The sequence below is a fragment of the Salmo trutta genome, chromosome 19, assembly GCF_901001165.1.
Source record: "Salmo trutta chromosome 19, fSalTru1.1, whole genome shotgun sequence".
In the NCBI taxonomy this organism is placed as follows: domain Eukaryota; kingdom Metazoa; phylum Chordata; class Actinopteri; order Salmoniformes; family Salmonidae; genus Salmo; species Salmo trutta.
The window spans coordinates 15561919-15585924 of record NC_042975.1 but is presented as its reverse complement, the minus strand read 5'-3'; positions in this window follow the sequence as shown (position 1 = coordinate 15585924).

Below are 24006 nucleotides of genomic sequence, written 5' to 3'. Positions count from 1 at the left end.
CAAACTCGTGATTAAGCTTGAGACCCTGGGTCTCGACCCCGCCCTGTGCAACTGGGTCTTGGACTTTCTGACGGGCTGCCCCAGGTGGTGAGGTTAGGAAACAACATCTCCACCCCGCCTCAACACTGGGGACCCACAAGGGTGCGTTCTCAGCCCTCTCCTGTACTCCCTGTTCACCCATGACTGGGTGGCCACGCACGCCTCCAACTCAATCATCAAGTTTGCTTACGACACTACAGTGGTAGGCTTGATTACCAACAACGACGAGACGGCCTACAGGGAGGAGGTGAGGGCCCTCGGAGTGTGGTGTCAGGAAAATAACCTCTCACTCAACGTCAACAAAACAAAGGAGATGATCGTGAACTTCAGGAAACAGTAGAGGGAGCGTCCCCCCATCCACATCGACGGGACAGTAGTGAAGGTGGAAAGTTTTAAGTTCCTCGACATACTCATCACGGACAAACTGAAATGGTCCACCCACACAGACAGCGTGGTGAAGAAGGTGCAACAGCGCCTCTTCAACCTCAAGAGGCTGAAGAAATTTGGTTTGTCACCTAAAACCCTCAGACTTTTACAGATGCACAATCGAGAACATCCTTTCGAGCTATATCACCGCCTGGTACGGCTATTGCTCCGCCCACAACTGCACGGCTCTCCAGAGGGTAGTGCGGTCTGCCCCATGATTCACCGGGGGCAAACTACAATGAGGGAAAAAAGTATTTGATCCCCTGCTGATTTTGTACGTTTACCCACTGACAAAGAAATGATCAGTCTATAATTTTAATGGTAGGTTAATTTGAACAGTGAGAGACAGAATAACAACAAAACAATCCAGAAAAGCATGTCAAAAATGTTATAAATTGATTTGCCTGACTGTTCAAATTAACCTACCATTAAAATGATAGACTGATCATTTCTTTGTCAGTGGGCAAACATACAAAATCAGCAGGGGATCAAATACTTTTTTCCCTCACTGTACCTGCCCTCCAGGACACCTACAGCACCTGATGTCACAGGAAGGACAAAAAGATCATCAAGGACAACAACCACCCGAGCCACTGCCTGTTCACCCCGCTATCATCCAGAAGGCGAGGTCAGTACAGGTGCATCAAAGCTGGGACCGTGAGACTGAAAAACAGCTTCTATCTCAAGGCCATCAGACTGTTAAACAGCCATCACTAACAGAGTGGCTGCTGCCACCATACAGACCTAAACATCTGGGCACTTGAAGAAATGTAATAAATGGATTTAATTAAGATATCACTAGTTACTTTCAATAACGCCACTTTAATAATGTTTACATACCCTATATCACTCATCTCATATGTATGTGCTGTATTCAATACCATCTACTACATCTTGCCTACGCCGCACGGCCATCGCTCATCCATATATTTATATGTACATATTCTTATTCATCCCTTTACATTTGTGTGTATAAGGTAGTCGTTGTAAATTTGTCAGATTACTTGTTAGATATTACTGCACTGTCGGAACTAGAAGCACAAGCATTTCTCTACACTCACATTAACATCTGCTAACCATGTGTATGTGACCAATAACATTTGATTTGATTTGAGTTGTAGTGACATCTCAAGGATGATCAAAGGAAATTGGATGCACCTTAGCGCATTTTGGAGTGTCATACCAAAGGGGTGTGAATATTTATGTTGTGAGCAGAAATTAAAGATCCCATAATTTTTTTTTTTACAGTGAGCATTTATCCTTTGCCAAGATAATCCATCCATTTGACAGGTGTGGCATATTAAGAAGCTAATTAAACAGCATGATCATTACACGGGTGCACCTTGTGCTGGGGACTTGTGCAGTTTTGTCACACCATAATGCCACAGATGTCTCAAGTTTTGCGGGAGAGTACAATTGGCATGCTGACTGCAGGAATGTTCACCAGAGCTGTAGCCAGAAAATGGAATGTTAATTTTAGAGAATTTGGCAGTACATCCAACTGGCCTCACAATCGCAGAGCATGTGTAACCACGCCAGCCCAGGACCCGCACAGCCCCATGTCGCACGGATCTATACACAATTCCTGGAAGCTGAAAATGTCCCAGTTCTTCCATGGCCTGCATACTCACCAGACATGTCCCCATTGAGCATGTTTGGGATGCTCTGGGTCGAAGTATATGACAGCGTATTGAGGCAAATGGTGATCACATCAGATACTGACTAGTTTTCTGATCCAAACCCCTACCTTTTTTTTAAGGTATCTGTGACCAACAGGTGCATATCTGTATTCCCATGTGAAATCCATAGATTAGGACATAATGCATTTATTTAAATTGGCTGATTTCCTTATATGAACTGTAACGCAGTAAAGTCTTAGAAATTGTTGAATGTTGCACTTATATTTTTGTTCAGTGCTAATGAGATATTTCTGTATTTCATTTTCAATACACTTCTAAAAACATGTTTTCACTTTGTCATTATGGGGTATTGTGTGTAGATAGGTGAGGAAATAAATATATTTAATATATTTTGAATTCAGGCTGTATCACATGTGGAATATGTCAATGGGTATGAATACTTTCTGAAGGCACTGTGTATCTGACCTGCAGTGTATGCAGAAACCATATTTTTTTATCTCCCTTGCACTAACCTAACCTCCCCTTCCAGGGATTGAACAGCAATTCTTCAAACTTGAGGAATATCCAGTAGGTACAATGTGTAGTGTTTCAGATGGGAATAAAATGGATAAAGACACACACAGCCCTGTATACCACATGAAAGACAATTGTGTTGTCTTCCAGCTGCATCCCAAATAGAGCTCTGGTGAAAAGTAGTGCACTGTGTAAGGAATAGGGTGCCATTTTGGAAGTAACCTCGGCGTTTTGAAATTAAATCTAATTTAATTTGTCACATGCGCCGAATACAACAGGTGTAGACCTTACAGTGAAATGCTTACTTACAAGCCCTTTTAAGAAAGGGTCCTGTGTGGCTCAGTTGGTAGAGCATGGTGTTTGCAATGCCAGGGTTGTGGGTTCGATTCCCACGGGGCACCAGTATGGGAAAAAAATGTATGCATTCACTACTGTAAGTCGCTCTGGATAAGAGTGTCTGCTAAATTACTAAAATGTAAATGTAAGAAAATACCTAAAAAAAGTAACAAATAATTAAAGATCAGCAGAAATGCCTCTATTGTCAAGCCTATTGACTGAGATAGGCAGGTAGCCAAAACATCTTCCTTCTTTCTCTTGACTAAATGCTTGGGGAAAGTATGAATGTGTGGCCTACCTAGGCGATGGGTGTCGGATGGGATGGATCAATGCTTCTTGAATCCATACGCTTGACTTACAGAGCTGTAGCTAAATGACTCAAAGCCTATGCTGCTATTCATCACCCCAGTCTGTCAGAATGACTAGATTCATCAGTGAATTAAGGGTGGGTTTACATTAACCCCTGATTAATTCTATCCCAATTACTGACATTTAATAGAGTGCATTTGTACTGAGAATGAGACGTGTATAAATACTAAAGCTAGTTGTTTAGTGAAGCGCACAATGCTAAATGCCTGATTATGTGGCATGTGCAATGTTCAGTACAGTGTTGGTCATATAATATAGCAAACACCTCCGGACTTTGTGGTGGTCAGGGGCGGTTGGACCAGACATCGTTGCAGGCATTTCTGACACACTGTCCCATTTATTTTCTCGTGACCCAATTCTCATGGATGGGCCATTCCACTAAACTATTTTGGGGCCGGTGTCTGTGAATTTGGACAGCAGCCAATTAGCCAAATTATGATTATTCCGCACAAAAAGTTTGCTAACGATGGACTATCCCACCAGGCATTAGCCAGAACTGCCCCATGGCTAGTCTGTTTCTGGTGGCGGTCATATGAGGATCTGTTGCCGGTAATGTTTTCAGAGATAAACCAAAGGTATGCGCACCTGAAAAGATCAAATTCGATAACAGTTATTATGAGCAACAAACTCACTGTTCAAATTCAAGTTAAAACATAGCCATACATTTTTTTACGAGCAAACTTCTCTTTGAACAGCTTCAGTAGCTAGTTCCCATGAACTTGTCCAGTGATTTTTTTTTTTTTTTACATTTAAAAAGTTTTTGTAGAATATAGATAATTGCCTGCTAGGGTTCATTTCTATTGCACTGTCTTGTCAATAAAAAAAATTGCTGAATGTAATGACGTCACACCTCATTTAAAAAAAATGTTTTAGCAAAAACATAGTGTCAAATAAAATTGAAGTGGTTGAAGTGTTATCCATTTAAGCATATTACAGATTAATAAATTACTGACAGCCTGTATGTCCTCCCACCTATCTGTTTCATGTCTCAGGTGGCCTGCATATGTACTTTGGTGTCCGCATTGATCGTGTCCCTGCTTACAAATATCTGGATAAATGAAAAGCTGTCTTATAAAAAGCATATTAATGAGTTAAGAAGCTGAGAATAAAAATAGGCTTCTTCTATAGAAATAGGTCATGCCACTCGCTAAATAGTAGAAAGCAGATTATTCATTCAACGTTCCTATCGGTCCTAGACTATGGCGACATCATCTATATGAACACAGCTGCAACTTCATTAAAGCTGTCAGATCAGTTGATCATAGCACACTGCGCTTTATTATGGGTGCCACTTTTAGTACTGATCACTGCATTCTCTAACAGAAAGTTGTTTGGCCTTCTTTGATGTCACGTAGGTTGGTACATTACTATGTTTTCATTTATAAATCCCTTTCAAAAAAGTCCTACTGTACCTAACATTTTTACTGAACTAGACCTACAAGTTTCCACACCTGGCCTCAGGGATGGTTAACTCTGGAAATGCCTACTGAGTTAGGTAAATCAGCTTTTAGTTTTCTTGCACCTTATTTGTAGAACAATCTTCAAAATTTTCTTTCATTTGAAGTTCTTATGCCTCTAGGGCAATTCAGAAAGCTGATTGAGAACATTATTACTGATGAATATGTTCGTTTTTTATGACCATGTTTTTCTTTCTGCTTACATTTATGTATTTATTTTTATGTGTGTATTTCTGTAATTTCTGTAATTCAAGGCTCATCTGTAAAATATACCCTGGTCTCAGTATGACTCCCTGATAAAATAAAGGTAAAAAAAATAAATACAAGCCAGCATGGATAGAATGCAATCATTTAATAATTTTGACATATTCTAATAATTCTCATGTGCCAGTGTATCACCAGGGTTCGTGCTGTGGTGAAACTTGGCCTGTAGATCTGAAATAAATTGTTATTATTTTATACACCTGTCAGCATCCTGGTGTGGCTGAAATAGCCGAATCCACTAATTTTGAAGTGGTGTCCACTTACTTTTAATAAAGTGCTCTGGGGACCTTTAACAGAATGTGACTGGCAGAACGGGTGTTGTATGTGGAGGATGAGGGCTGCAGTAAATATCTCAGATGGGGGGACAAGCAAGACCCAACTGATGGAGCTGTCATGAATTTCAGGCTGCTGCGAACCTGAAGCTAAATTCAGCTAGACATATTGGACAGTTTTCCATGTAAATGGACATGTGAAAGACGGAAAGCTTGAGGCTTACACACATGTATCTAGAAGACTCGTGTCTACAGTGTATTTGATCAAACACCTGTATATAGTAATTCCCCATCATGTTGAAAATGTCATAAGACTGACTTCAGATTTCAGCTAGGGAAAGCACTGTCAGGTCGCCCTGGACAGGAACATAGACTGTGGCTCAAATGGCACCCTATTCCCTATATAGTGCACTACTTTTGACCAGTGCCGATATGGCTCTGATCAAAAGTAGTTCACTATGTAGGAGATAGGGTTTAGGACGCACACCCTCTCACACATCCTGCAGCATCAACAGTCATCCTGTCAATCAACCGGGGAGGGGGAGGGCCCTTTGTCAGCTTGTCAGTCACCTGTCTGACCTTGTCAGTTAAGGGACAGACCTGGGAACTCAGCTCTTTTGAAGGCTGAGCAGCAACATGTTCCGCAACTGGACATGGCAGACCAGACAGCACTGGGCACAGGAAAAAGATAGGCTGACAAATGTCTGGTCCAGTGGTAGTACTGCCGAGTGTCGACTCTTGCCCCTTTGGACATGTTCAAAACCCGCCCTGCAACCTTTCATTCTGTCTCTCCCCATATCTGTTTCCCCATCTCATTCTATACCTAAACAACAAAGAAAATATACGAAAGGATAGTGCATGTTCACTATTCTTTAAAAGAAAAAAGAACTGGAAAAGACAGGCCGGCAAAAAAGTAGTGTTTTCTTTCGGAGTGGTTAGGGTATAGGAAGGATGCATTTTAGTATCCAAACATGACCCCTATTAGGTTTGATAAGGGCCCTGATTGAATACTCCTAAAATGCATCCTTGTATTTGTCTTCCTTGAAGTAATCACTGATCAAGCATGATTGGATTGTTGAGAGCAAGTGTTCCCATGCGTTGATTCCACCAATCATGTCATGCTCAATAATTCTCTCAACCGTGACCATTTTCATGATGATATGTTGAAACTGTTGCCGCCTCATTGCGTGTTCGGGTGACGGAATCTTTACTTGTTGTTACTCTGACTTTTTGTTTGGTATTTGTCTGCTTTCATCTTTGATTTGTTGTTGTGGGCTCTCATCATGTGCCAACAGCCACCATCTTGGTTTTTTATCCTCGCTAAGTATCAATCATTCAAATGTATTTATAAAGCCCTGTATACATCAGCAGATGTCACAAAGTACTATACAGAAACCCAGCCTAAAACCCCAAACAGCAAGCAATGCAGATGTAGAAGCGCGGTGACTAGGAAAAACTCCCTAGATAGGCAGGAACCTGGGAAGAAACCTAGAGAGGAATCAGGCTCTGAGGAGTGGCCGTTCTCTTCTGGCTGTGCTGGGTGGAGATTATAAGAGTACATGGCCATTAAGGCCAGATTTTTCTTCAAGATTTTCAAACGTTCATAGATGACCAGCAGGGTCAAATGATAATCACAGTGGTTGTAGAGGGTACAAGAGTTCAGTACCTCAGGAGTAAATGTCAGTTGACTTTTCATAGCTGAGTATTCAGAGGTCGAGACAGCAGGTGCGGTAGAGAGAGTCGAAAACAGCAGGTCCGGGACAAGGTAGCACGTCTGGTGAAACAGGTCAGGGTTCCATAGCCGCAGGCAGAACAGTTGAAACTGGAGCAGCAGCATGACCAGGTGGAATGGGGTCAGCCAGGAGTCATCAGGCCAGGTAGTCCTGAGGCATGGTCCTAGGGCTAAGGTCCACTGGGAGAGAGAGAGAATTATAAGGAACATACTTACATTCACACAGGACACCAGATAAGACAGGAGAATTACACCAGATATAACAGACTGACCTTAGCCTCCTGCCACATAGACTATTGCAGCATAGATACTGGAGGCTGAGATGGGTGAGTCGGGGGACACTGTGGCCCCGTCCGATGATACCCCCGGACAGGGCCAACCAGGCAGGATATAACCCCACCCACTTTGCCAAAGCACAGCCCCAACACCACTATAGGGATATTAACGGTACAGTACTACATAGAGCCATGACTACATGGAACTCTATTCCACATCAGGTAACTGATGAAAGCAGTAGAATCAGATTTAAAATGCAGGTAAGAATACACCTTATGGAACAGCGGGGAATGTGAAGTAACACATATAGGCACAGACACATGCATACACACATGATAACATATGCGCTATACACACATGTACACATGGATTTTGCGTTGTAGATATGTGGTAGTGGAGTATGGGCCTGAGGGCACACACTTAATGTGTTGTGACTGTAATGAAGGTATTGTAATGTTTTTCAAAATTATATAACTGGATTAATTTTTTTGCGTACGTGTAGGTATGTACGGCAGGACCAAATCGGAGAGATAGGTAGGAGCAAGCCCGTGTATTGCTTTGTAGGTTAGCAGTAAACCTTGAAATCAGCCGTTGCCTTAACAGGAAGCCAGTGTAGAGAGGCTAGCACTGGAGGAATGTGATAACATTTTTGGGTTCTAGTCAAGATTCTAGTGTTAAGCACTAACTGAAGTTAATTTAGTGCTTTATCTGGGTAGCCGAAGAGTAGAGCATTACAGTAGTCTAATCTAGTGACAAAACCATGGATTATCTTTTCTGCCTAATTTTTTTACAAAAAGTTAATGATTTTTGCAATGTAATGAAGATGGAAAAAAGCTGTCCTTGAAATATTCTTGATATGTTTGTCAAAAGAGAGATCAGTGTCCAGAGTAACGCTAACGGCCGTGTGGCTCAGTTGGTAGAGCATGGTGTTTGCAATGCCAGGGTTGTGGGTTCGATTCCCATGGGGGACCAGTATGGAATATTTTTTTTTTTTTAAATGTATGAAATGTATGCATTCACTACTGTAAGTCGCACTGGATAAGAGCATCTACTAAAATGTAAATGTAAAGTTTTATTTGAGATGATTGTACAACCATCAAGATTAATTGGGACCTAGAACTAGCATCTTTGTTTTGTCCGAGTTTAAAAGTAAAACATTTGCCGCCATCCACTTACTTACGGTTGAAGTCGGAAGTTTACATACACCTTAGCCAAATACATTTAAACTCAGTTTTTCACAATTCCTGACATTTAATCCTAGTAAAAATGCCCTGTTTTAGGTCAGTTAGGATCACCACTTTATTTTAAAGAATGTGAAATGTCAGAATAATAGTAGAGAGAATTATTTATTTCAGCTTTTATTTCTTTCATCACATTCCCAGTGGGTCAGAAGTTTACATACATTCAATTAGTATTTGTTAGCATTGACTTTAAATTGTTTAACTTGGGTCAAACGTTTCGGGTAGCCTTCCACAAGCTTCCCACAATAAGTTGGGTGAATTATGGCCCATTCCTCCTGACAGGGCTGGTGTAACTGAGTCAGGTTTGTAGGCCTCCTTGCTCACACAAGCTTTTTCAGTTCTGCCCATAGCTTTTCTGTAGGATTTAGGTCAGGGCTTTGTGATGGCCATTCCAATACCTTGACTTTGTTGTCCTTAAGCCATTTTGCTACAACTTTGGAAGTATGCTTGGGGTCATTGTCCATTTGGAAGACCCATTTGCGACCAAGCTTTAACTTCCTGACTGACGTCTGGAGATGTTGCTTCAATATATCCACATCATTTTCTCTCCTCACGATGCCATCAATTTTGTGAAGTGCGCCAGTGCCTGTCCCTCCTACAGCAAAGCACCCCCACAACATGATGCTGCCACCCCCGTGCTTCACGGTTGGGAAGGTGTTCTTCGGCTTGCAAGCCTCCCCGTTTTTCCTCCAAACATAACGATGGTCTGTTCTATTTTTGTTTCATCAGACCAGAGGACATTTCTCCAAAAAGTACGATCTTTGTCCCCATGTGCAGATATTAACCGTAGTCTGGCTTTTTTATGGAGGTTTTGGAGCAGTGGCTTCTTCCTTGCTGAGCGGCCTTTCAGGTTATGTTGATATAGGACTCGTTTTACTGTGGATATAGATACTTTTGTACCTGTTTCCTCCAGCATCTTTCCACGGTCCTTTGCTGTTGTTCTGGGATTTATTTGCACTTTTCGCACAAAAGAACGTTCATCTCTAGGAGACAGAATGCGTCTCCTTCCTGAACAGTATGACGGCTACATGGTCCCATGGTGTTTATACTTGCATACTATTGTTTGTACAGATGAACGTGGTACATTCAGGCATTTGGAAATTGCTACCAAGGATGAACCAGACTTGTGGAGGTCTACAATTTTTTTTTCTGAGGTCTCGGCTGATTTGTTTTGATTTTCCCATGATGTCAAGCAAAGTGGCACTGAGTTTGAAGGTAGGCCTTGAAATATATCCACAGGTACACCACCAATTGACTCAAATTATGTCAATTAGCCTATCAGAAGCTTCTAAAGCCATGACATAATTTTCTGGAATTTTCCAAGCTGTTTAAAGGCACAGTCAACTTAGTATATGTAAACTTCTGGCCCACTGGAATTGTGATACAGTGAATTATAAGTGAAATAATCTGTCTGTAAACAATTGTTGGAAAAATTACTTGTGTCACGCACAAAGTAGATGTCCTAACCGACTTGCCAAAACTATAGTTTGTTAACAAGAAATTTGTGGAGTGGTTGAAAAACGAGTTTTAATGTTTCCAACCTAAGTGTATGTAAACTTCCGACTTCAACTGTATGTCTGATACACAGGCTTCCAAGGTAGGCAATTTTGGGGATTCACCATGTTTCATCAAAATGTACAGCTGCGTGTCTCCCCATAGCAGTGAAAGTTGACATTGTGTTTCCGAATGACATCACCAAGAGGTAGAATATATAGTGAAAACAATAAGGGTCCTAAAACGGAACCTTGAGGAACGCCGACACGTACAATTGATTTGTCAGAGGCAAACTGATATCTTTCTGACAGATAAGATCTAAACCAGCCAAGAACTTATACGTGTAGACCAATTTGGGTTTCTAATGTGAAGATCGATGGTGTCAAAAGCAGAACTAAGTTTTAGGAGCACTAGGACAGATGCAGAGCCTTGGTCTGATGCCATTAAAAGGTAATTTACCACTTTCACGAGTGCAGTCTCAGTGCTATGATGGGGTCTAAAACCAGACTGAAGCATTTCGTATACATTATTTGTCTTCAGTAAGGCAGTGACAGCTTTTTCTAAAATGTTTGAGAGGAATGGGAGATTTTATATAGGCCAATCTTTTTTTAAACATGTTCTGGTTCAAGATTTGGCTTATTCAGGAGAGGCTTTATTACTGCCACTTTTAGTGAGTTTGGTACATATCTGGTGGATATGGAGCCATTTATTATGTTCAACATAGGCGGGCCAAGCACAGGAAGTAGCTCTTTCAGTAGTTTAGTTGCAATAGGGTCCAGTATGCAGCTTGAGGGTTTAGAGGCCGTGACTATTTTCATGAATGTGTCAAGAAATACAGGATTCAAAAACGTGATCTTAGGTCCTGGCAGTTCTGTGCAGACTCAGGACAACTAAGCTTTGGAGAAATCCGCAGGTTCAAAGAGGAGTCTGTAATTTGCTTTTTAATGATCATGATCTTTTCATCAAAGAAGTTCATGTATTCATCACTGCTGAAGTGAAAGCCATCCTCTCTTGTTGAATGTTGCTTTTAAGTTAGGTTTGCGACAGTATCAAAAATAAATTAGGTTGGAAAAATATGATGATCGAGCAGCAGTGAGGGCTCTTCGATATTGCACGGTACTGTCTTTCCAAGCTAGTTGGAAGACTTCCAGTTTGGTGGAGCACCATTTCCGTTCCAATTCTCTTGAAGCTTGCTTCAGGGCTCGGGTATTTTCCTTATACCAGGGAGCATATTTCTTGTGACCATTTTTGTTTTGTTTTTAGGGATGTGACTGTGTCTAGGGTATTATGCAAGGTAAAATTTAGATCCTCAGTTAGGTGGTTAACCGATTTTTGGACTCTGACATCCTTGGGTTGGTGGAGGGAGTCTGGAAGGGCATCTAGGAATCTTTGGGTAGTCCAAGAATTTAAAGTATGGCTTTTGATGATCTTTGGTTGGGGTCTGAGCAGATTATTTGTTGCGACTGCAAACCTAATAAGATGGTGGTCCGATAGTCCAGGATTATGAGGAAAAACATTTAGATCCACAATATTTATTCCACGGGACAAAACTAGATCCAGGGTATGACTGGCAATGAGTAGGTCCGGAGACATGTTGGACAAAACCCACTCAGTCAGTGATGGCTTCAAAAGTATTTTCGAGTGGATCTTTCGACTTTTCCATCTGAATATTAAATTCACCAAAAATGTGAATATTATCTGCCATGACTATAAGGTTCGATAGGAATTCAGAGAACTAAGTGAGGAACGCTGTTTACGGCCCAGGAGTCCTGTAAACAGTAGCTATAAAACGTGATTGAGTAGGCTGCATAGATTTCATGACTAGAAGTTCTAACCAAAAGCTCTTACGAAGGCCTTGAGGCCGATACATTAAGCTTATTAAAGAGCAGTGATACGGGGTCACTAGTGTACCCACAAAAACAGTGATACTATCAAGTGCAGTGTGCAGGTTTTTTCTTAATTTTTTCTCATCTTATTCAACTATTACCATGCACCTGCAAAAAAGATAGCTCAGATGTGTGAGTTCCTTTTGAATTTTGAATGACTAGAAGCTCAAAAGACGGAAATGCAGTTTAATTTTTTTTTTTCATTTGCTGTCGTAAATGTTAGCAACACCTCTGCCTTTGCGGGATGCACTGGGTCACTAGTGTACCCACGAGGAGAGGCCTCATTTAACACAGTAAATTCATCAGGCTTGAGCCATGTTTCAGTCAGGCCAATCACGTGAAGATTATGATCAGTGATTAGTTAATTGACTATGACTGCCTTGGGAGTGAGGGATCTAGCATTAAGTAGCCCTATTTTGAGATGTGAGATATGACAGTCTCTTTCAATAATGACAGGAATGGAGGAGGTCTTTATTCCAGCGAACACCGCCATGTTTTGTTTTGCTCAACCTAGATCGAGGCACAGACACGATCTCAATGGAGATAGCTGAGCTGACTTCACTGACTGTGCTAGTGGCAGACTGTGCTAGTGGAGTCCGTCACTTCTCAGCATACCAGGCTTGGCCCTTGTTGTGGGTGAGTCCCAGAAAGAGTGCCAATTATCAACAAATTCTATCTTTTGGGAGGAGCAGAAAACAGTTTTCAACCAGCGATTGAGTTGTGAGAATCTGCTGTAGAGCTCATCACTACCCCTAACTGGGAGGGGGCCAGAGACAATTACTCGATACCGACACATCTTTCTAGCTAATTTACACACTGAAGCTATGTTGCTCTTGGTGATCTCTGACTGTTTCATCCTAACATCATTGGTGCCGACATGGATAACAACATCCCTATACTCTCTACACTCGCCAGTTTTAGCCTTAGCCAGCACCATCTTCAAATTAGCCTTAACGTCGGTAGCCCTGACACCTGGTAAACAGTGTATGATCGCTGGATGATTCGTTTTAAGTCTAATGCTGCGGGTAATGGTGTCGCCAATGACTAGGGTTTTCAATTTGTCAGAGCTAATGGTGGGAGGCTTCGTCGGCTTAGACCTCGTAACGGGTGAAGGTGAGACCTGAGAAAACTCGGCCTCTGATTCCGACTTGTTACTTAATGGGGAGAACCGGTTGAAAGTTTTTGTCGGCTGAATGAACGACACCGGTTGAGCATGCCGAAAGCATTTCTTTCCAGAAGCCTTGAGAAAATTGTCCAGCTGCAGGGACTGTGCGAGGGGGTTTATACTACTATCTGTACTTACTGGTGGCACAGATGCTGTTTCATCCTTTCCTACACTTAAATTGCCCTTGCCTAACGATTGCACCTGAAGCTGTGCTTGCAACACAGCTAACCTTACCAGGCTAAGGAGCGGGAGCGTGTACCACTGTTTTATTTACCTATCGTAACTAAGTGCACTTATACAGTGTCCATATTAGGACAGCCTCTGCACGACTTCTCTGCTGAGACTGAAGCTGTCCTAACATCGATATTGTACCGTTCTGAAAAATGTGGTCACATAATGACCATCAATTTGAATAATTGCATTGCATGTAAACATGGTCAGCGTTCGTAGAATATTCAAACGGATACTGTGCTCTACTGCATACTGTGATCAAAGCTATGTCACTAGCAGTGCAAAATACCAGTCTGTCCAATATCTACTACTCAGAGAAGAGAGTCTTCTGCCACCATTTCGTAAGGAGTGGGATATATTTCAGTTACACACACACACACACACACACACACACACACACACACACACATATGCAAACACACACCCACACACAGATTTACCTTCTTACAATTCACAAGCAAAGATACATCATCAGCTGTGGGGGTCCCTCCCATAGAATTACATCTAGATTTAATAGGATCTCTATGGTCCCTCCTACCCAAACCTACCTCATAAAACACAGTTGTACAATTGAGAACCTCACTCTCCCTGTCTGCTCAAAGAGGAAATACAGTGTGTACTGAGAACTAGTGGGTGGAGTGAGTTTCAGCCCCTTGCATACATAACCTACTGTGAAACCGCCAAGAGTAAATTTACATCTGGCCTGACCTTGCCCTGACCTCCCGGCCACGTATTTTCTCCCTTGAACCGTAGGATATATGAAAACACCACGGGCCTGGAAAAAAAAATGCACATCAGGTCTTCAGCACATGAAGGATATGAATTAATCCACTTCATTATGCAAGCACTTGGAATTAAGTATTGATCAATCGGACTCTGGGGGACAGAGGAATTACAATGAAAATAAATAATAGGGCGGCTGAGAAAAATAGCTCTCGATAAAGATTGAATGAAAGCCAGTGGCGGCTTCCCCCATAAATTGACCCAAAACAATATACATATATATATATGTTTCATCTCTGTGTTTTCATAATTGTCTGGATGTATCTCACCGGATTAAGTGTCCAAGCAAGCGAAACAGCGCCCCTCTGTATGCATAGGCCATCTATCTGATGCTGTCTGTTTATAAAGAGTATGACATTGTTTTTGCCTGTAGCATTGAATTCAAGGGAAGCCAGCAAGCATTTAGCCTCCCTTGATTTCAAAAAAGTATACAACAATAGCCAATCAGCGTTGAGCTCAACTGTGAATGGTCCTGGCGCACCAAAAAAAAGTGTCAAGGGAAGCCAGTTTGGATTTGGCTTCACTCCTATCACATCTCATCAAGAGAAATAAGTAATTGACAGAAACAACTTGAATTGTTGCATCTCGTTGTGTGGTTGGCCTCCTTGGCTAGCGAGCAAGCATTTAAGCCAGGTAGCCTAGGACAGCAACAACAACAAAAATGTGTTCTGTTTGATAGTCATAGACCATTTAATCAACATTAAAGAGAGGAGGATGGCATTGGCATTTCTCTACATGTAGGGTGAGTCAACATGTTCTTCTACTTGCACGAATGCACGCACACACAAACACACACAAAACGGAAACGTGGACAGCCACATCATATTTAGCTTGGTGCTTGAATAGTAGAGGCAGCTCCTGTTTTCTTTGCAACTTGCGGTAAATAGCCGTGGTTCTGAATTAACAGTTGTTAAGTAGTCAGAAAATGTTGGAAACTTTAACTTGCTTGACCATGCTGTAGGTCATGTAACTGTTTGTTACATGCAACATGCTTTCTGGACTTCACCAGACAGAGGATGCTCTCCGGGTTTTGTGATGAGACAAAGGTGTGGTTGAATTTATTCTACTACTGTGTCTTCTTATTGTCTAGGCCTTTAGGCCTATATAACATGGTTGCAAGGCATATGAACTGTTGGGTTCTGAGAATATGAAATATACTTATTCATGTCACTGAGGGAGTGCTTAAGTTTAGAGGGTCTACACCAGAAGTTCATGGTTATCTATAGGAGGAAAGTATATGTTGGGGGAAATTATGCTTGGAATGTACTGAATGTAGAGAAAGCGATCACATATGGCAGGCATTGATAAGGGGAGAGAGCCATGTATTAGTGATGAAGGGGGGTCGAGAACAGGTCACGTTAAGGGAGAAATAAAAGTTTATGGCCCATATTACTTAGTTTCCTGCTTAAGCAATAAAGATACAATGTTTGTTCAGATGTGTAGGAGGAGACTCAGCAGAGAAAGGGTTAAATATCAGTGTTTGTGTGAACAATGTCTTTGTCTAAATGCAGCTGTATTGACCCTCTGGGAAGAATAAACTTGGTTTAAGCTTTCATATGTTTTTACTTTGAGAGTTAGAACCTAACAGAACTAACAGGTTGTACTGCAAACAACGCAACTATCACAACACGTTGGTTGTAATATAGATTTTTTTCTATGGCTTGGCTTCCCCAGTGATTTTACCCACGCACTGCTACTGATCAAAGCAAATTCACTTAATCCACTCCTACGAGGTATGGAATGAGCAGCAGCTGCTGCGGAGATCCTCAAGTTTATCTCAGATAGAACTCTCAATCTCCATTCATCTCTAATTATCTACAGCGTTTTGACAGCTTATCTGGTCTAGTGTGAAAAGCTCAGTTTCAAAGGAGAGATGATCTCTTTGACAACATCGCAGGATAAGCCAAAGAAGCGTTCAACCATTGTTGTACCGACGCCCAGGAATTGATATTGATCTGATGTATGTTGTAGGCCTATATTGTCTTGGTATTCTCTTTTTTTGCATAGGATAGAGCTGACAGATAGAAGAGAGAGTGTGCTGAAATAGCAGTGGGCCAGATTCAAACCCATGCTGCAGCGATATACACTGAGTGTACAAAACATTATGAACACTGCTCTTTCCATGACAAAGACTGACTAGGTGAATCCAGGTGAAAGCTATGATCCCTTATCGATGTCACTTGTTAAATCCACTACAATTAGTGTAGATGAAGGGGAGGTGACACGTTACAGAATGATTTTTAAGCCTTGAGACAGATTAGGCCTGGAGGAGAGGGTGTGCCTCTCTACAGCTAATGAACTAAACAAGTTCTTCAGCCGCTTTGAAACAGGGGTTGCCCCCACTCCCCTGGCCTGTCTGGAGGAGGATGTCATGGCAACCAAGAGCGCGCTTGTCATCGATGAGGAAGTCGTACAACAAGTGTTCAAAAGCACTGGAGCAAGAAAGAGCCCGGGGCCTAATAACATAAGTGTAACGTCTGCTTCCAACTCACACCCTAAAACACGTTGATCCCCTGAACGTAGATCACTTGCCAGCCCACTTTCCAGCTCACACTCTCAAACACCTAGATCCCCTGAACGCAGCTCACTCTCCAGATCCCAATCACCTGAATTCTAATCACCTGTTCACACACCTGTATGTCATTATCACACACTATTTAGTTCAGTTCTTTGCACCCCATCCCAAGATTTGACGGTACATGGCCCCGCCCATCGTCCCTTTGATGCAGTGAAGTTGTCCTGTCCCCTTAGCAGAAAAACACCCCCAAAGCATAATGTTTCCACCTCCATGTTTGACGGTGGGGATGGTGTTCTTGGGGTCATAGGCAGCATTCCTCCTCCCCCAAACACAGCGAGTTGAGTTGATGCCAAAGAGCTCCATTTTGGTCTCATCTGACCACAACACTTTCACCCAGTTGTCCTCTGAATCATTCAGATGTTCATTGGCAAACTTCAGATGGGCATGTATATGTGCTTTCTTGAGCAGGGGGACCTTGCGGGCGCTGCAGGATTTCAGTCCTTCACGGCGTAGTGTGTTACCAATTGTTTTCTTGGTGACTATGGTCCCAGCTGCCTTGAGATCATTGACAAGATCCTCCCGTGTAGTTATGGGCTGATTCCTCACCGTTCTCATGATCATTGCACCTCCAGGAGGTGAGATCTTGCATGGAGCGCCAGGCCGAGGGAGATTGACAGTTCTTTTGTGTTTCTTCCATTTGCGAATAATCGCACCAACTGTTGTCACCTTCTCACCAAGCTGCTTGGCGATGGTCTTGTAGCCCATTCCAGCCTTGTGTAGGTCTACAATCTTGTCCCTGACATCCTTGGAGAGCTCTTTGGTCTTGGTCATGGTGGAGAGTTTGGAATCTGATTGATTGATTGCTTCTGTGGACAGGTGTCTTTTATACAGGTAACAAGCTGAGATTAGGAGCACTCCCTTTAAGAGGGAAACCAGCTCTCTGTCTCCCCACGTGTTCATTACAAAAAGTGGTCGTGTCTTGAAACACTGTTCCAGTCAGCTGAGCGGTGTCTTCTGCTCTCTCTTTCAGCGGTCCCTGGATACATTGGAAATACCATCTTTATGGAAAAAAATCTGTTGTACCTGTCCCAAAAACCTCTCATCTGTCTGCATCAAATGATTACAGACCTGTCACTTTGACCTCTCTCTTGATTGAAAAGATAATCAAGACATACATCATCAACACCACCAGTCACCTTCTTGACCCCCTCTAATTTGCATACCGGTCAGAAAGATGGACAGATGGTGCCATCCTTTCACTCTTACATCTGGTGCACATGCATTTGGAAGGCAGTAAAACCCATGTGTGTATCATGTTTACAGATTTCTCCTCTGCATTTAACACAATCAATCCGTTGGTCCTCGTAGACAGACTGAGAGGAGACTTCGGACTTGATGCTATGCTTATCACATGGATCACCAACTTCCTAACTGATAAGTCTCAGCAGGTACGAGTTGGCAACATACTCTCTGAGGTGCGCACTACTTCAGTTGGAACCCCACAGGGCAGTGTTCTTTCACCAGTACTATACATACTGTATTCAGACAGCTGCCGGAGCCGGTACCCAGGGTGCCACCTGATCAAATATGCTGACGTTTCTGCTTTGGTCAATCTTCTCGAAGGGGATGAGACGGAGCACGGACCGGCTCTGAATGATTTTACTGTCTGGTGTGAGTCATCCCATTTAATTTTAAATACATCAAAAACAAAGGACATGGTGATTGACTTTCGAAGGAACATTAACATGCACACACCATCACTGATAAAAGGTGAGCCTATTGAAATAGTGGAGGAGTACAAATACCTTGGGCTTGTCATTGACAACAAGCTGTCATGGGATCAGTGTACTGACGCTATTTTTAAGAAAGGCCAACAGAGACTGTATTTCCTACAGAAACTGCACTTTTTTAATGTTGTTCTAACCATCATGGTTCTCTATTATAAATCATTAATTGAGAGCATTCTGTCCTACTGTTTGACCTGCTGGTTTGGGAATATCAAGGTTGTTCAGAAAAATAGGTTGTGCAAGATAGTCAGGACTTGTGAAAAAATAATGGGGCAGCAACTGTAAGAACTGTCATCTCTCTACCTGGGCAGAGCCCTCCATAAGGCACAAAAAATAGTGGTTGACTCTTCCCATCCACTCCACCCTGAATTCCAGCTCCTTCATTCTGGACGCAGGTACAGACTACCTAAGGTTAAAAAAAATAGGGCCAAGTACTCTTTTATTTCGAATGCAATTCTGCAACTTGACAAATGTTGCACTTTGCACTTGCACTATGAAATTGCACTTATTTGTTTGTAAATATCCTTTGCTATTTATTTTACATTTTTAGATCTTATAAGTTTTATGACTGCTGCAAGATGAATTGCCTCTTTGAGGACATTAAAGTTTTCTGAATCTGAGATTGTGTATGTGTGCCATTCAGAGGGTGAATGGGAAAGACGAAAGATTTAAGTGCCTTTCAACGGGGTATGGTAGTAGGTGCCAGGCACACCAGTTTGTGTCAAGAACTGCAACGCTGCTGGGGTTTTCACACTTAACAGTGTCCCGTGTGCACCAAGAATTGTCCACCACCCAAAGTACATCCAGCCAACTTGACACAATGGTGGGAAGCATTGGAGTCAACATAGGCCAGCATCCCTGTGGAACGCTTTTGACACCTTGTAATTTTTTTATATTTAACTAGGCAAGTTAGTTAAGGACAAATTCTTATTTAGAACGAGGGTACATTGTAGGGTACATGACCGAACAAATTGAGGCTGTTCTGAGGGCAAAAAGGTGGGGGTGCAACTCAATATTAGGAAGGTGTTCTTAATGTTTTGTACACTCAGTGTATGTGTCCGGAGGCAGCATCTTAGCCCGCTAGACCACTTTGTGTTGGTATTCTAACTGTGATTCCTATTGAAGAGAAAATACACAGGTGACTGAGGTGATGGCAGGAGGGCCTTCAACCATCATAACTCTGGGTATTGATTCCTAGCCGTTAATAGATCTCATTGGCGTCAAAGAGGCTGATTAAAAAGTGGTGCCTGATTATAGACAGTACGTGGTCAGAACTATCACTCTCGCATGTCTTTTTAAAATGTATTTCCTATAAATATACTGTATAAGGTTTTAGATCTAATTTTATCAGAGTTGATAGTCAGATCATCCAAGTTTTTACCCTGAAAAGTTTTATCAATACAGTGTTCTATTCGATAGGGATAGAATCATCGGAGAAGTCTGCTCATTGTCAGTATCTCAAAAGCACAAGAGAACCAAAACAAGTAGAAAAAATAACCTGAAATCTTGGGAATTCTCTTTGAATGGGAGTAACAGTAAAAGTAGGACAAGTTGTGGACAAGAAAGGCGGTAGCTCCAGTATTGTTCAGGGAATGGGAGATCAGGGGGACTGCAGGTCAGAACAGTACATGTTTCCTTGAGTGTGTGAACATTTTTAGATCTTTTTGCGCTGATAGAAACTGACAAACCAGATAAAAAGAGGTAGCATGGCAAAGAGAGACAGGAGTAACCTACAGATGGCATAGCAGACCAATGGATCCAGGCCTAATTAAGAGAGAGAAGTTTTGCGTTCCAAATGGCACCCTATTCCCTATATAGTGCAATATATGCCATTCTTTCCAAAGCGACTCAGTCATGTGTACATAAATGTTTTTCATATGTGTGGTCCCGGGAATCGAACCAACCATCCTGGCATTGCAGGTACAATACTCTACCATCTGTGCTATGGAGGAACACTAAATTTTAAAAAATCATTACAAAAAAATAAAAATTATTTATTTGAGTCTGAAACGGGGAATTTAATTGTAATGGTTTGAATATGAATCTTTGTCAAATTCATTAAACAAAAGTCAAACTGAAACATTTTCTCCTGTCTTCTAATTTCTCCTGGTTAGCCTCTTGTCTGCAAAGGTTGTTACATTGTAACCACAAAGTAATAAAAAATGGCACTTCACTTTACATTAAGTTGCTTGCTCCTGGGTAAGTAAAAATACATGTACAGTATATCCCTTGTAACAACATTGTAATTACAGAGTTGGTTGTTAAAGATTGTTACATTGTAATTACAATCTAACTTAAAGGATGTCATGACATGGCCCTTTCTCTCTCCTAAACCAGGTTTATTACCTCAGGTCATAAATACCGGGTAGAAACTGCCATGAAGTATGGAGGTAGAGAGCCTAGAGAGAACAAAGAAAGACTTGGCGAAACTCCTAAATCCCCAAAATGGGAGAATTAAACAATATTTCTACTTTTGAAAATGTGGGAATGGTCCGTGGACACTTAAGGGGCAGTCATGTTGAGTGTGTTTCATTTGATGATCTCATGAAGGACAGGAAACACACATAACTGTACCTCTGAATGTGTACATTTCTCAATTATGGGGTTTGCATCTAATTCTTGTATAAAATTAATGAGTAAAGATTAAACTATTTGTGAAATGATGTAATGTGATGTTAACCTTTAAAATGAGAGAATTGTCTTCCATGTAAAGTTTAACTAGTCAGTGGCCACGCCCCCGTGAGGCCAGACATTACATCAGGCATCATGGAATCACCCTTTTCTCTGAAATGTATAAAACTACCCATGATGAAATGTACATTTCATGCCAAAGAGACCCACGGTAAGCCGGACGTCTCGAATGGTTAACCTGTTGAGGACAGACGTTCTGCTAGCGGAACCCCGTTCCGCCTGCGGAACCCCTAGCCAACAGCCAATGGCATCGCACGGCGCGAAATACAAAACCAACTAAAATACCACAATTCAATTTTCTCAAACAATCAACTATTTTACACCATTTTAAAGATAAGACTCTCGTTAATCTAACCACATTGTCCGATTTCAAAAAGGCTTTACAGCGAAAGCAAAACATTAGATTATGTTAGGAGAGTACATAGACACAAATAATCACACAGCCATTTTCCAAGCAAGCATATATGTCACATAAACCCAAACCACAGCTAAATGCAGCACTAACCTTTGATGATCTTCAGCAGATGACACTCCTAGGACATTATGTTATATAATACATGCATATTTTGTTCAATCAAGTTCATATTTATATCAAAAAACAGCTTTTTACATTAGCATGTGATGTTCAGAACTAGCATACCCACCGAAAACTTCCGGTGAATTTACTAAATTACTCATGATAAACGTTGACAAAATACATAACAATTATTTTAAGAATTATAGATACAGAACTCCTTTATGCAATCGCTATGTTCGATTTTAAAATAGCTTTTCGGCAAAATCACATTTTGCAATATTCTGAGTACATAGCTCGGCCATCACAGGCTAGCTAATTTGACACCCGCCAAGTTTGGGGCTCACTAAACTCAGAATTACTATTAGAAAAATTGGATTACATTTTGCTGTTGTTCGTCAGAATGCACTCCCAGGGCTTCTACTTCAACAACAAATGTTGTTGTGGTTCCAAATAATCCATAGTTATATCCAAATACCTCTGTTTTGTTCGTGCGTTCAGGTCACTATCTGAAGGGTGACGCGCGAGTGCATTTTGTGACAAAAAAATTCTAAATATTCCATTACTGTACTTAGAAGCATTTCAAACGCTGTTTAAAATCAATTTTTATGCTATTTTTCTCGTAAAATAGCGATAATATTCCAACCGGGCAACGTTGTATTCATTCAAAGGCTGAAAGAAAAAAATTGAGAAGTCTCGTGACCGCGCATCTCCAGTCTCACTGTCCCCAGGCTGACCACTCACAAACAGAGCTGCTGTACTTTGCCCAGAGACAGCAGACACCCCATTCCACTTTCTGGCGGCTTTAGAGAGCCAATGGAAGCCTTAGAAAGTGTCACGTTACAGCACAGATGCTGTAATGTCGATAGAGATGCAACAGAAGGACAACAAATTGTCAGACAGGGCCCTTCCTGTATGGAATCTTCTCAGGTTTTGGCCTGCCATATGAGTTCTGTTATACTCACAGACATCATTCAAACAGTTTTAGAAACTTTAGAGTAATTTCTATCCAAATCTACTAATTATATGCATATTCTAGTTTCTGGGCAGGAGTAGTAACCAGATTAAATCGGGTACGTTGTTTATCCGGCCGTGAAAATACTGCCCCCTATCCCAAAGGACCACGCAAACCAGTGTTAACTAAAGTTGCAATTGGTTGAATTTCTAAGACCAAAACATGCTGGGTGACGCTAGTGTGTGAAGTGGTTTAGACTACAACTCTACCAAAGAACAGAATCAGAGCAAATTCTAGACGACACAAATTACTAGTCTGCAGCTTGAAATGACGTAAACCTAGAATGAAAATACCGACAACCGCAGAAACATCTATTCTATGAGAACATTTCTGAATGGTACTCTGAAGTATCCATTCAAACCACCTATGACTTATGACTGATCTTCTGGGAAAGTTAACCAGAGACTCTGATGAACTCTCCAGCAGACGAACCGGATTCCAACAGAGAAGACAACAACAACATATGGGTGTAAATATATTTTTTTATTTATATTTATTTCACCTTTATTTAACCAGGTAGGCTAGTTGAGAACAAGTTCTCATTTAAAACTGCAACGTGGCCAAGACAAAGCAAAGCAGTTCGACACATACACCAACAAAGAGCTACACATGGAATAAACAAACATACAGTCAATAATACAGTAGAAAAAAGTCTATATACATTGTGTGCAAATGAGGTACGATAAGGGAGGTAAGGTAATAAATAGGCCATAGTGGTCAAGTAATTACAATATAGCAATTAAACACTGGAATGATAGATGTGCAGAAGATGAATGTGCAAGTAGAGATACTGGGGTGCAAAGGAGCAAGATAAATAAATAAATAAATACAGTATGGGGATGAGGTAGATGGATAGGCTATTTACAGATGGGCTATGTACAGGTGCAATGATCTGTAAACTGCTCTGACAGCTGATGCTTAAAGTTAGTGAGGGAGGTATGAGTCTCCAGCTTCAGTGATTTTTGCAATTCGTTCCAGTCATTGGCAGCAGAGAACTGGAAGGAAAGGCGGCCAAAAGAGGAATTGGCTTTGGGGGTGACCAATAAAATATATCTGCTGGAGCGTGTGCTACTATGGTAACCAGTGAGCTGAGATAAGGCAGAGCTTTACCTAGCAAAAACTTGTAGATGACCTGGAGCCAGTGGGTTTGGCGACGAATTTGAAGTGAGGGCCAGCCAACGAGAGCATACAGGTCGCAGTGGTGGGTAGTATATGGGGCTTTGGTGAAAAAACGAATGGCACTGTGATAGACTGCATCCAATTTGCTGAGTAGAGTGTTGAGGTTATTTTGTAAAAGACATTGCTGAAGTCAAGGATCGTTAGGATAGTTAGTTTTACGAGGGTATGTTTGGCAGGA